This window comes from Lissotriton vulgaris, chromosome 2_1 (assembly GCF_964263255.1).
Source record: "Lissotriton vulgaris chromosome 2_1, aLisVul1.2, whole genome shotgun sequence".
In the NCBI taxonomy this organism is placed as follows: Eukaryota; Metazoa; Chordata; class Amphibia; order Caudata; family Salamandridae; genus Lissotriton; species Lissotriton vulgaris.
This window is the reverse complement of record NC_141687.1, coordinates 390,898,698-390,910,839: the sequence shown is the minus strand read 5'-3', so window position 1 is coordinate 390,910,839 and position 12,142 is coordinate 390,898,698. Positions and strand designations below refer to the sequence as shown.

Genomic DNA, 12,142 nt, shown 5'->3' with positions numbered 1-12,142 from the left:
GCGCGTAGAAATGAAAGAAAAAGTAGAATGCCCAGAGCGTGCACAGGATGCAAAAAGTTTTCAGACCCACTCACCAATATAAAACTCAACCGTCCACCCTGTGTCTCACGTGGAAGTCTATCAGGGTTTACACTAACAATCGAACAAGTGCCTCTAAATACACTCAAAGCACTATCTGCGCCAATATGAGATCTAGGTACCTTTAAATGGCTCACGGTGTCACCCTCACACTACAAACGGGGGACACACCCCTAAGGGGTGCAGCCAACCTCCACTTCAGTGACGCACGGATCGGGTTCTCCTAAACATGGAGGGAAGAGAGAATGACAAGAAACTCATTCTCGCATACAACTTACTATGCAAAAAAGGTTCGAGCACAGGGAAGTACATGCAACAACTCATATCTCGGGCCAAGCCTACCTCAACAGAAAACGGTTCTGGGTCCAAAACGTTATGACTCCAGAGGTGTATGTAGAGACATACACGAGGGTGTTTCCTACACCTTCAGCTAATGAGGGGGGCAACCTGGAGTCGAGGGCGGGAAGGAGACAAAGAAACAAACAAACCAAGTTCTCCGTTATCTCCTTAGTATTTAAACATATTCCACACTTAGCTCGAAAGAACTCCAGAATAACGAGCAAGGAACTGATATGCCTACCTTCAGTCACTCTGTTCCCCTGCTAAACCTTCAACCGGAGAACCACTCAGTGAAAAACCGTCCAGAGCGCCGTCCGTGCAGCTACAGGCAGTCGAAGTAAGCCTAATTTTTGGAATCACAAAGTGGTTAGCTGTGGCTGAACGGAGGGTTCGAGATGGGCGGTAGGGATGTATTAGATTTTGAAGGTACTTGGGAGCATTGTTGGTGGAGATCTTATGCATAAAGCATAGAGATTTAAATTTCACCCGATTCTCGATTTTCAGCCAGTGCAATTCGCGGATGTACTTGGTGGTAGGTGTGGAGATGGGAATTTTCCACAGTAATCTCGCGGCAGCATTTTGCACTGTCTGTAGTAGACGGGTTGTGGCCTTGTTGGCCCCCAAGTATAGCACATTGGCATAATCGAGTCTGGAGGTTATTAAAGCGTTGATGACAGTTTTTTGGGTATTTTTGGGTAGCATCCAACAAATTTTTTTCAACCATTTTAAAATCGCAAAACAAGTAGCTGACGTCTTCGCAGCTTGTTGATTGAGATTAAGCGATTCATCAATGATGACCCCGAGGTTGCACACATTATAGAGAGGTAATGAATCATGTGTGTGTAAATTAGTCTATAGGAAATGTTACATAAAACAGATGGGATTACAAGATGTAGTACTAGTGGGCAGTATATTTTAAGAGTGTTTGGCAGTTGCGTAACGCAAAATAATGGGGCCACCTTGCAGAATGTGATAGGGGCCCCTTCCTTTCCAATATCCCATATCTTACAGATATGCATTTGCCTGGGGCCGAGTGAGGGCCATTTGAAGGGCTAGGGGCCCCAATGCGCTGTAGGGGACTGTATTACGCCCCTTGTGTCTGGTCTGCAGAAGTACAAACTAAGAATTTGAAATGTACCACAGTGGTTGGGATTGACTATACTAATAATAATGTATTTGTACCCAAACAAACCCTTTTTAACCACAGTAGGATAAAGAAGCACTGGGGAAAATGACAATGTTTTAACTTTTACCTCGCAGTTTGTATGTAGCGGTTTGATAACAGTTCGTAGCTCACAGTACTATATTAGCATTGTAACTGCAAGTAACAAAAGGATCTCTGTGACAAAAGCAGTAAACCACTGAGCTATCTAAATAGATTACAATTCTGTGAACTGCATGGTACACATTCTTTGCAGCAGGCATATTAACCCTCTGCACTAATTTATGATGAGTCTATACTGTTGATGGGCAAAACCGATGCCTCTTAATCACCAGAGTTAAAGTGACATTTTTATTGTTGCCTGAAAACTGATGGACACATAAGGAACTCTGCAGCAGGTGTCTTTAAATACATATGTTATTTCTGATCACAGCTCCCTCCTAAGCTTAACACCAATTGCAGCTGCCCCGTCGCAGACCTAAAGCTGGCCCTGGGGTGACCCCGTTGATTCTACTGAGGGGTTTTCTTTGCCAGGAGTGAAAAAGAAAGAGGATGACAGCCGCCGCGTGAGGGTGGGGTGGGAGGTCACTCACGGGCTCTGTGGTACAGCTGTCTGGGCGTGGGGGGATGCAGGGGGTTGCGGGTCTACTGTACTGTTACAAACAAGGTCTCGGGAGCAGGGGCTGAAGGGGCTCGCTCAATGTCACACGCGATACAGAATCTGTGGCAGAGCTGATTGGGGTGAGGTAGATAGGAGCTCGTGGGCGTAGCATGGTGTTACAAGCGCAGGCCCCGGGCAGAGCTAACTGGGGCGGAGGGGTGCTGGGGACTAGCCTAGCGTCTCAACAAACAGCGTTTTGACAGAGCTGACTGGGACGCGAGGAGCTGGAAGCGGCTTGCCCGGGATCAAACACCTCACAGAATCTGTGGCGGATATGAGTGGCGTGTGCCAAGGCCGGTGTTGCAAGCGCAGGGTCTGGGGCAGAGCTGACTGGGGCGGAGGGGTGCTGGGGACTAGCCTAGCGTCTCAACAAACAGCGTTTTGACAGAGCTGACTGGGACGCGAGGAGCTGGAGGTGGCTTGCCCAGGATCAAACACCTCACAGAATCTGTGGCGGATATGAGTGGCGTGTGCCAAGGCCGGTGTTGCAAGCGCAGGGTCTGGGGCAGAGCTGACTGGGCGGAGGGGTGCTGGGGACTAGCCTAGCGTCTCAACAAACAGCATTTTGACAGAGCTGACTGGCGCGACGAGGTTGACGAGGCTCACCGGAGAGTCACAGTCACACATCAGAGTTCGAAGGCACAGGAAGTGAATGGGCTAACCTTTGTCACACAGTAAGCGTCACAACGCGGGGATACACTGAGTTGGGGTGGGAGGAGTAAGAGTCCCAACTGAGATCATACACATTAAAATAAAAGTCGAAGCACATGTCAGATGGCTGTTTTCAAAAAATGAGGTAATACAAACAGGCATAGAGCACAGACCCAAATGCAGCCAACAGCTCACACAATGATGTTTAATTGCAGCAGTTACCCTTAATGAAGGTAGGCTGTGTACACTAACTGTGCATAACGTGATAGTGCAATCTCTGCAAGCAGTGAAATGGAATTTGGACGTTTACTGAAACACGCAGTGCAAATTAGTGAATGTAGCCTTTTCCCCGATCTAGGACAAGAGTGCTGCTCACACAGATGTGCCTTGCACTAGAACAGCCAGGGGACAAAATGGATGGTGCCCTATGGAATAGTTGGCGTCCTTATGAGTACCACAGGGCAGCAACATACCTGTAATAATACCGTGAACATAGAGGTCACTGTCACATTAACAAAGAAAGAAGGAAAAAAAATGCTTGTTCAATTCAGAAACGACCTGCTGTCTGGAGCAGTTTGAGGATCGCTTGGTCTTTCACAGAAAACCTCAGACTCCTCATGACATTGTAAACAAGTCACGGGGGACCCAGCGATGTCAAGTGATTTATGAATTTGTGGAGACGCTGTACTTATCACCATGCTATGTAACTCTTTTGCTACATAATGCATATCTTGCTGCCACTCACGACAGTGTACATCCTAAACTACACAAGGCGGAACGTCAGCGAGACGTTCCTAGTTACCATAACCCTTAATGTTTTACCCTGCTAAGACAACACATCCATGCACTAGCCCTAACTCTCAAATTTATGTGATATATATTTTTGCTGCCATGCACCATGGTGTACGTCCTAACTACACAGGACAGAACGTCCTCGAGATGCTCCCCTTAATGTTTTACTTTGCTAAGACATCGCATCTATGCGCTAGCCCTCATATTTACAAGATGTATATTTTGCTATCATGCACGTATTAATTACACAGGGCAGAACATTCTTAAGGCACTCCCACTCAAAAACTTAAATGTTTTACTGTACCAAGATAACATGTCTAAGCGCTACACCCCCATTCTTACGTTTCTTCATAAAAACGAATCGTGACTTAAATGGTGTTTTGACCGCAGGGCTCAGTCAGAGCCGTGCACACTCAGCACTTTAAATGTAATTTCCTGATGATTCTGTGTCACTTCCAAAGGCGATTGAAGTGGATCTCTCTAAAATGCACTTCTGCTACTTTTCTTGCTTTTCATTCTGCCATTGTACCAATGGAGGACGGAAAGTGAAAGTGCGCGATGCGCGCGGTGGGTGCGTGTGAAACAAAGGAGACGCCATGCGCGAGCGCACTTCGTGCGGCAGCGGCCCTTAGAGCGAGGCATCCGGAGACTTCACAGCAGTGGCGGCTGGTGACTTTTTAAAGTAGTGGGGCGTAAATGTGGGGGTGAGTTAAACTGAATACTGATAACCTTATAAATACCAACCCAACAAACAGATGTTATTTTCAGCAATTTAAAAAATACAGCATTAGGCGCTACTCAAATAACATACAATTGTTATTAATAGTGGCAATTTTCTACCAATACCTCACAAAAATGTACCCACTTGAAATGTGTAGATGTTGGCAGACGTCTTAACATGTTTCTAAAATGTTGTCTTGTTCCTATTTTATTTATTAAAGGCACCTTAAGACTGAGAGAGAATGCATAAAGACAGGCAAGTGAAGGGAGGAGGTGCAATGTAGGCTTAATTTATTTACTGACATACAAGGCTACAAATCCTGTAGTGAACGTAAATGCATACTTTTTAGGCATAAATCTCGTATGAGATCGAAGATTCAGCATTTCCTACTTCCCCTTACTTTATAAAATTTTTGTTCACATACCATGCAGTGTCTTCAAAGAACCCATGGTCCAAAATGTAGCTGTGTGCCTTACTCATCAAACTACAACCCTGTCGCAGCTGTGGTCTGAAATGACCAGACACTTCCTCAAATGCAGCAAAAAATTATGTTTATTACTTTGTGCCACACTATTTAATATATCACATATGTCTCTTTACACATGTCCTCTCAAATCGCTGACCCCTAGATTCCAGCAGTGATTTCTCCGGTTGCTAAGAGGCGCTTTTACAAGCCTTTTCCCAGTCTACGGACGCTCAAAGCCTCACATGTGTCTGTTACATCATGCCTGCTTGGCACATTCAAATAGAATAAATGCTGGCTCTTCGCACAGTATGGTGTGTCTGCCTGCGCTAAACATATGCCCTCACTACTCAGTGCCCATATGGCACTGGAAGAGCGAATCTTTACATCAGGGAGTGTCAGGCCACAGATAGGCAAGGGATGGTGTCTCCATGACCATGAAACAGTATTTCACAGAAAAGCTCTGTCTGCTGACTCAGCACCATTAGCCAACTCGCCGTCATCCCCTTTTCTGTTGCTACTGGGCACATGAAGGGGGTATTAGGTGCCTCTTTATTAACATTTTGAGCAACACGGCCTTTCAAAATTTGCATTCACCTTTAAATCACTGGGCGTGGGCCGTTCGAAATTATGTTGTCAAACAAACAGTGGACAAGAAAGCCTAGATATTGTGCTTCACGATAACATCTCGAAGGAGTGGTGAACCTTTCACCTTTGACAGACGCATTGTTTGTTCTTGCAGACGCACATCCAATAATTGCTTTCACAATTACAGCTGCTTAGGCAGCTACTGCTACGCTAACGAGTTCTATTCACTGCGGTACACAACTAAAACACGGGCACAAATGACACTCTATTAAAAAGGTGCTTATTTCTGTACACTCGCCCCTAAACCATACCTGAGGAACTTATATTCTCTCTAGGACTGTGACCCCCGAGCAGACACCATCCCTGGGCGCTCCTGTCCCTGAAGAGGTCACACAGAGCGCCAGCCACCACCTCAGAGCGCTTGTCATGTGCTGTATCATGACTGACTGACTTATGACCGCAGGGCAAAAAAACAAAATAATTGCCAGTGCTGTGCACCTCGACTTTATATTCAGCCCAAATAATGAAATATAATGGAAGGCTCCTTACATTTTATCTGCAGGTGGCATATGCCCCGGATATAATATTTACAACAAGGGGTGGTGAGGGACAGAGTCTCTGAATTAAGCAGAAAGCTCTCACCCAGTCAAGAGATCAGGGCTAGATACAACACCGTTTTTTAGCTCACTGCACCATCCCAGTTTCAGAACCTGGCTGTATGCAAATGAGTCTGTTCCTGTCCCAGTGCATGATGGGAACAGGGCAAACCAAACTACAAAAGCCAATTCTTACACTGGGAAGGAAACAAGCTCCCGGGGACCGGTTTCTGGCATTACAGCCGTCTTCGGCCCGGTTTGCTTGAATCCTGATGGTGCAATGAGCAAGGGTCTCACATCTGAGAATACCCTTCCACGCTTAGGGTGGACAAAAATATTTACAACAAGGGGTGGTGAGGGACAGAGTCTCTGAATTAAGCAGAAAGCTCTCACCCAGTCAAGAGATCAGGGCTAGATCCAACACCGTTTTTTAGCTCACTGCACCATCCCAGTTTCAGAACCTGGCTGTATGCAAATGAGTCTGTTCCTGTCCCAGTGCATGATGGGAACAGGGCAAACCAAACTACAAAAGCCAATTCTTACACTGGGAAGGAAACAAGCTCCCGGGGACCGGTTTCTGGCATTACAGCCGTCTTCGGCCCGTTTTGCTTGAATCCTGATGGTGCAATGAGCAAGGGTCTCACATCTGAGAATACCCTTCCACGCTTAGGGTGGACAAAAATATTTACAACAAGGGGTGGCGAGGGACAGAGTCTCTGAATTAAGCAGAAAGCTCTCACCCAGTCAAGAGATCAGGGCTAGATCCAACACCGTTTTTTAGCTCACTGCACCATCCCAGTTTCAGAACCTGGCTGTATGCAAATGAGTCTGTTCCTGTCCCAGTGCATGATGGGAACAGGGCAAACCAAACTACAAAAGCCAATTCTTACACTGGGAAGGAAACAAGCTCCCGGGGACCGGTTTCTGGCATTACAGCCGTCTTCGGCCCGGTTTGCTTGAATCCTGATGGTGCAATGAGCAAGGGTCTCACATCTGAGAATACCCTTCCACGCTTAGGGTGGACAAAAATATTTACAACAAGGGGTGGTGAGGGACAGAGTCTCTGAATTAAGCAGAAAGCTCTCACCCAGTCAAGAGATCAGGGCTAGATCCAACACCGTTTTTTAGCTCACTGCACCATCCCAGTTTCAGAACCTGGCTGTATGCAAATGAGTCTGTTCCTGTCCCAGTGCATGATGGGAACAGGGCAAACCAAACTACAAAAGCCAATTCTTACACTGGGAAGGAAACAAGCTCCCGGGGACCGGTTTCTGGCATTACAGCCGTCTTCGGCCCAGTTTGCTTGAATCCTGATGGTGCAATGAGCAAGGGTCTCACATCTGAGAATACCCTTCCACGCTTAGGGTGGACAAAAATATTTACAACAAGGGGTGGTGAGGGACAGAGTCTCTGAATTAAGCAGAAAGCTCTCACCCAGTCAAGAGATCAGGGCTAGATCCAACACCGTTTTTTAGCTCACTGCACCATCCCAGTTTCAGAACCTGGCTGTATGCAAATGAGTCTGTTCCTGTCCCAGTGCATGATGGGAATAGGGCAAACCAAACTACAAAAGCCAATTCTTACACTGGGAAGGAAACAAGCTCCCGGGGACCGGTTTCTGGCATTACAGCCGTCTTCGGCCCGGTTTGCTTGAATCCTGATGGTGCAATGAGCAAGGGTCTCACATCTGAGAATACCCTTCCACGCTTAGGGTGGACAAAAATATATACGTTTTTGGCCACTATAGATGTGGCAGGGTATACTCAGACATGAGTCCCTTTCTCACTGCTCCATCAGGATTCAAGCAAGCCGGGCCGAAGAAGGCTGAAATGCCAGAAACCGGTCCCCGGTAGCTTGTCTCCTTTCTGGTGAAGAATTGGCTTGGTAGTTTAGTCTGCCCTGTTCCCATGATGCACTGGGCCAGGGACAGACTGATTTGCATATAGCCAGGTTCTGAGCTGGGATGGGGCAGTGAGATAAATAACGGTGATGGATCAAGCCCTGATCTTTGGACTGGGTAAGAGTGGTCTGCTTAACTCAGACACTCTGTTCATCACCACCCCCTTTTCTAAATCGTTTTTGGCCACTATAGATGTGGCAGGGTATACTCAGACATGAGTCCCTTTCTCACTGCTCCATCAGGATTCAAGCAAGCCGGGCCGAAGAAGGCTGAAATGCCAGAAACCGGTCCCCGGTAGCTTGTCTCCTTTCTGGTGAAGAATTGGCTTGGTAGTTTAGTCTGCCCTGTTCCCATGATGCACTGGGCCAGGGACAGACTGATTTGCATATAGCCAGGTTCTGAGCTGGGATGGGGCAGTGAGATAAATAACGGTGATGGATCAAGCCCTGATCTTTGGACTGGGTAAGAGTGGTCTGCTTAACTCAGACACTCTGTTCATCACCACCCCCTTTTCTAAACCGGATATAATATTGGCCGCACAAGCAGTGCTCCGAGCTTGACCCCAGGCATCTATTACATAATTACAGTGACTCACGAGGAGGGCCGCGCAGCTCAGAGGGACAGGCAGCAAGGGAGAGAGGGGCACAAGAGAGGGGCACAGGAGAGGGCAGGAGAAAGAGTGGTAAGACCACGGCACTCTTAAGGAGGGAGCAGGCTAAGCTAGCAGCACGGCAGCCACCGAGCCCAACTTCGCAAGGTCACCATTCATTGCAGTGCTTGGCTTTGCGGTTCTAATAAATCAGTGTTGTCAGGTGAGCCTCCATCAAGGCAAGTAGGCAACAAGCACCAGCGGGACTGCAAATAAAATAAAAAAAACTTACCGGGTCCGCAATGGCTGCTGCATCTGCTCCGGGGTCCCGACCGTTGGCGCCTGAGGAACAGCCGTGTCTCCGTCACTGCTGGCAACACCTCGCTCTGAGCCAATCCGAATGACTAAGGGCAATGTTACGCTCTGCCCATTAGGAGACCGAGGTTTGAGCCTTTGCTCAACCCTCGCTCTCCTAAAGGGCATGCACAGACACTAGTGCGCATGAGTGGGCACGGAGGAAAATTCGACCTCCGTCCCCACTCATGCGCACTTGTCCTGCTGCCTGCTGCCCAACAATCATGTCAGTCAACATGTCGTGGACCGCCCACCCCTTCAGACTCTGAAGGGGTGGGTGGTCCGACGTCATGCTGACTGACATGATTGTCAGTTCAACCTCGGCGTCTTTCAACTTGAGTAACCTGAGAGTTTACCTAAGTTCAAACTGACGCCGAGGGAGCTGCGTGTGCGGGCAGCTTGTGGGGCAACGCCCCAGCGCCCTTAATGCACGCACCGCCACTGCTTCACAGCGATACTGCCCGAGTCCGGCGCTTGGGGCAGGGCGGCCTCTGTGAGCGTTGGAGTGCAGGTGGCCCAATGAGCCTCCATACCGGTGCATAGCTCATGCCATGTCATTTCATTTTGGTGTGGAGGATTACGACCAATATGGGGTTGTCCGCAATGATATTAGCCTAGCCTCTGAAGGCGGTAATATTCAAGTGCGCTTTTTTTTTAGGATGTGTTGGGAAAGGGGGTACACGCCTCGCTAGCTATACAGCCAGAAAGACGCCATTTCCAAAGTGAGAGCACCTTGAGGCCCGGAGGGTGAGCTTGCAGGCCACATGCCTGCCCGCCTGAAGGTTGTTTGCAGCGTTGTGGGTCTGTGCAGATGTTAGTGCACTCGGAAAGGCAGTTAACGTGCTGAAATCAGCCGGGGCCAAAAGTTTACATTGTTAGGAAGATTCAGACAGCACAAAGTACTGAGTGTTCTACAATGGCCATATCCACAATCCGTAGGAGAGAGCAGGTTGCGGCTTTTGTAAAGTGCTCTTCAAAGCACAACAAGAACCCGAGGCACGGTGCAGTATCTTCTTGGATCGATGGCGGAGGGGGGAGGGAAAGCGAAAGTAACTGCAGGACCTTTGCAAGGGATACAGGAGATGGGCACAGGGCATAACTAAATTTGGTGAATGCGCGCGTCCCGATCCGCCTGCAGCGTGCCCATCTCTTGTCTCCCTTTTGGCTCCTTGTAGGTAGACCCGACAGCAATAGGTCTAGCTGCGACAGGGCTTTCGCCCTATATCGCAGGTGCAAGACCTAATAATATGACTATCACAAACCAAATGTACGACTCATTGGATCGTGCCTAGTTCTCATATGAGTATAAAGCGAAGGGGTCCCAGTAACAGAGAAACATTAACCACAAAATTGGAAATAAATCAAATCAACAAAGCTTTGGTCCACATTGTTTTAATTCACAATGGGACGTTATACTGAACATGCACATATTACATAATAATCAAACATTGGTTAAATAAAGTGCCCCAAAGAGTAAAGGCGGGGAGGGGAATGTGATAGTGACGGGAATCAGTGAGGAAGGAGAAAAAGATTCTTGGGTGACGATATAATCAACACTAGAAGCTTGTTTTGCACAGTTACAAATTCTGTACCAAAAAATAGGACCAATAGGTTCAAATATAGTATTTTAGACAAATATCATACTCCAAAAGTTCAGCGAATGACACCAATAGGGTATGGAGTTGAAAATGAAAGGCTGTCAGATGTCGACGTTTCGACCCTTGTGAGCGCAGATAATATTATACTCTTGCAGTAGGGTCTTCATCAGGACTGGAAGGTTGGGGACACGTGATCTGAGTCTTTACCTTCTGTCCGAGGGACGGCGGCAGCCGAGGCTCACCTAAGGTCACTGGGTGTCCAGGTGGGTCTGGGTCAAGGTGTCTCAGTTTCTAGTTCCTCAGGGGGCCCCATGGCGGGTGTTTGAAGAGTGGATACAGTTAAACGGAATTTCAAAGCACCTGGCTTCTTGTTCGAGGTCAATTAAGTAATGGTCACCAGCTTGGAAGCTCTGTTCATTCTTCAGTATTTGACATTGATCTCCATGAGTGGCTGGTTTGGATCTGCCCCCTGCATCATTCCCGATAACTCACACAGTCCCTTAGGTGAGCCTCGGCTGCCGCCGTCCCTCGGACAGAAGGTAAAGACTCAGATCACGTGTCCCCAACCTTCCAGTCCTGATGAAGACCCTACTGCAAGAGTATAATATTATCTGCGCTCACAAGGGTCGAAACGTCGACATCTGACAGCCTTTCATTTTCAACTCCATACCCTATTGGTGTCATTCGCTGAACTTTTGGAGTATGATATTTGTCTAAAATACTATATTTGAACCTATTGGTCCTATTTTTTGGTACAGAATTTGTAACTGTGCAAAACAAGCTTCTAGTGTTGATTATATCGTCACCCAAGAATCTTTTTCTCCTTCCTCACTGATTCCCGTCACTATCACATTCCCCTCCCCGCCTTTACTCTTTGGGGCACTTTATTTAACCAATGTTTGATTATTATGTAATATGTGCATGTTCAGTATAACGTCCCATTGTGAATTAAAACAATGTGGACCAAAGCTTTGTTGATTTGATTTATTTCCAATTTTGTGGTTAATGTTTCTCTGTTACTGGGACCCCTTCGCTTTATACGCTTATTCACCCAGGTCCCCTTAACTTTAACTGGGTATAACCCCCCTATCAATACTCTAGTTCTCATATGAAGCAAGTTCTCGTTTATTGTTGTACACACTTTACAGAATGCATCCAATTTAGGGAAAGCGACCAGTAGAACACAAGGTAGTCAAATGTGATAGCTAAGATAAGTGATCATGTCCAGACACTTGATTACTTTTTCTCCCAATTAAGCACTCGTCATTCATTAAAGAAAAAGAGGGTGTTTTGCCTGTGTATATTAGTACCCATTATATCAGACGTTGTGCAAGCCATCCCTTCCGTTCCATAACATCTAGCCTTTCCATAAAAAGTGGTCTTCTGCGCATGTGTTTAAGAATATGATCTAGGTTTATATAGTACCAGGCTGCTTAAAACGTAATGCCCCCATGAACAACAAGTACCATATTTCAGTCCATATGCACATCTCAGTGGGGCATAACAAGCATCCCCAGATCTTTTTATGTAGTTCTTTAACAAAAAGCAGTTATAGTAGTTACTGAACGTGGCTATTCTTTCTGAATTGTTTTAGCTACGAAGACTAATATTGTCAAGCCTTAGAGGGACCTCTGGCCTGACCAAGACTTT

The 12,142-nt window shown here is 47.0% G+C and overlaps 1 protein-coding gene across 2 annotated transcripts in view; it reads right to left on the bottom strand.

The window, feature by feature from the left end:
* The window catches only part of NDUFB3 (NADH:ubiquinone oxidoreductase subunit B3), a 180,778-nt gene that overhangs the window by 88,916 nt on the left and 79,720 nt on the right, over positions 1-12,142 (bottom strand). The window lies entirely within an intron of this gene.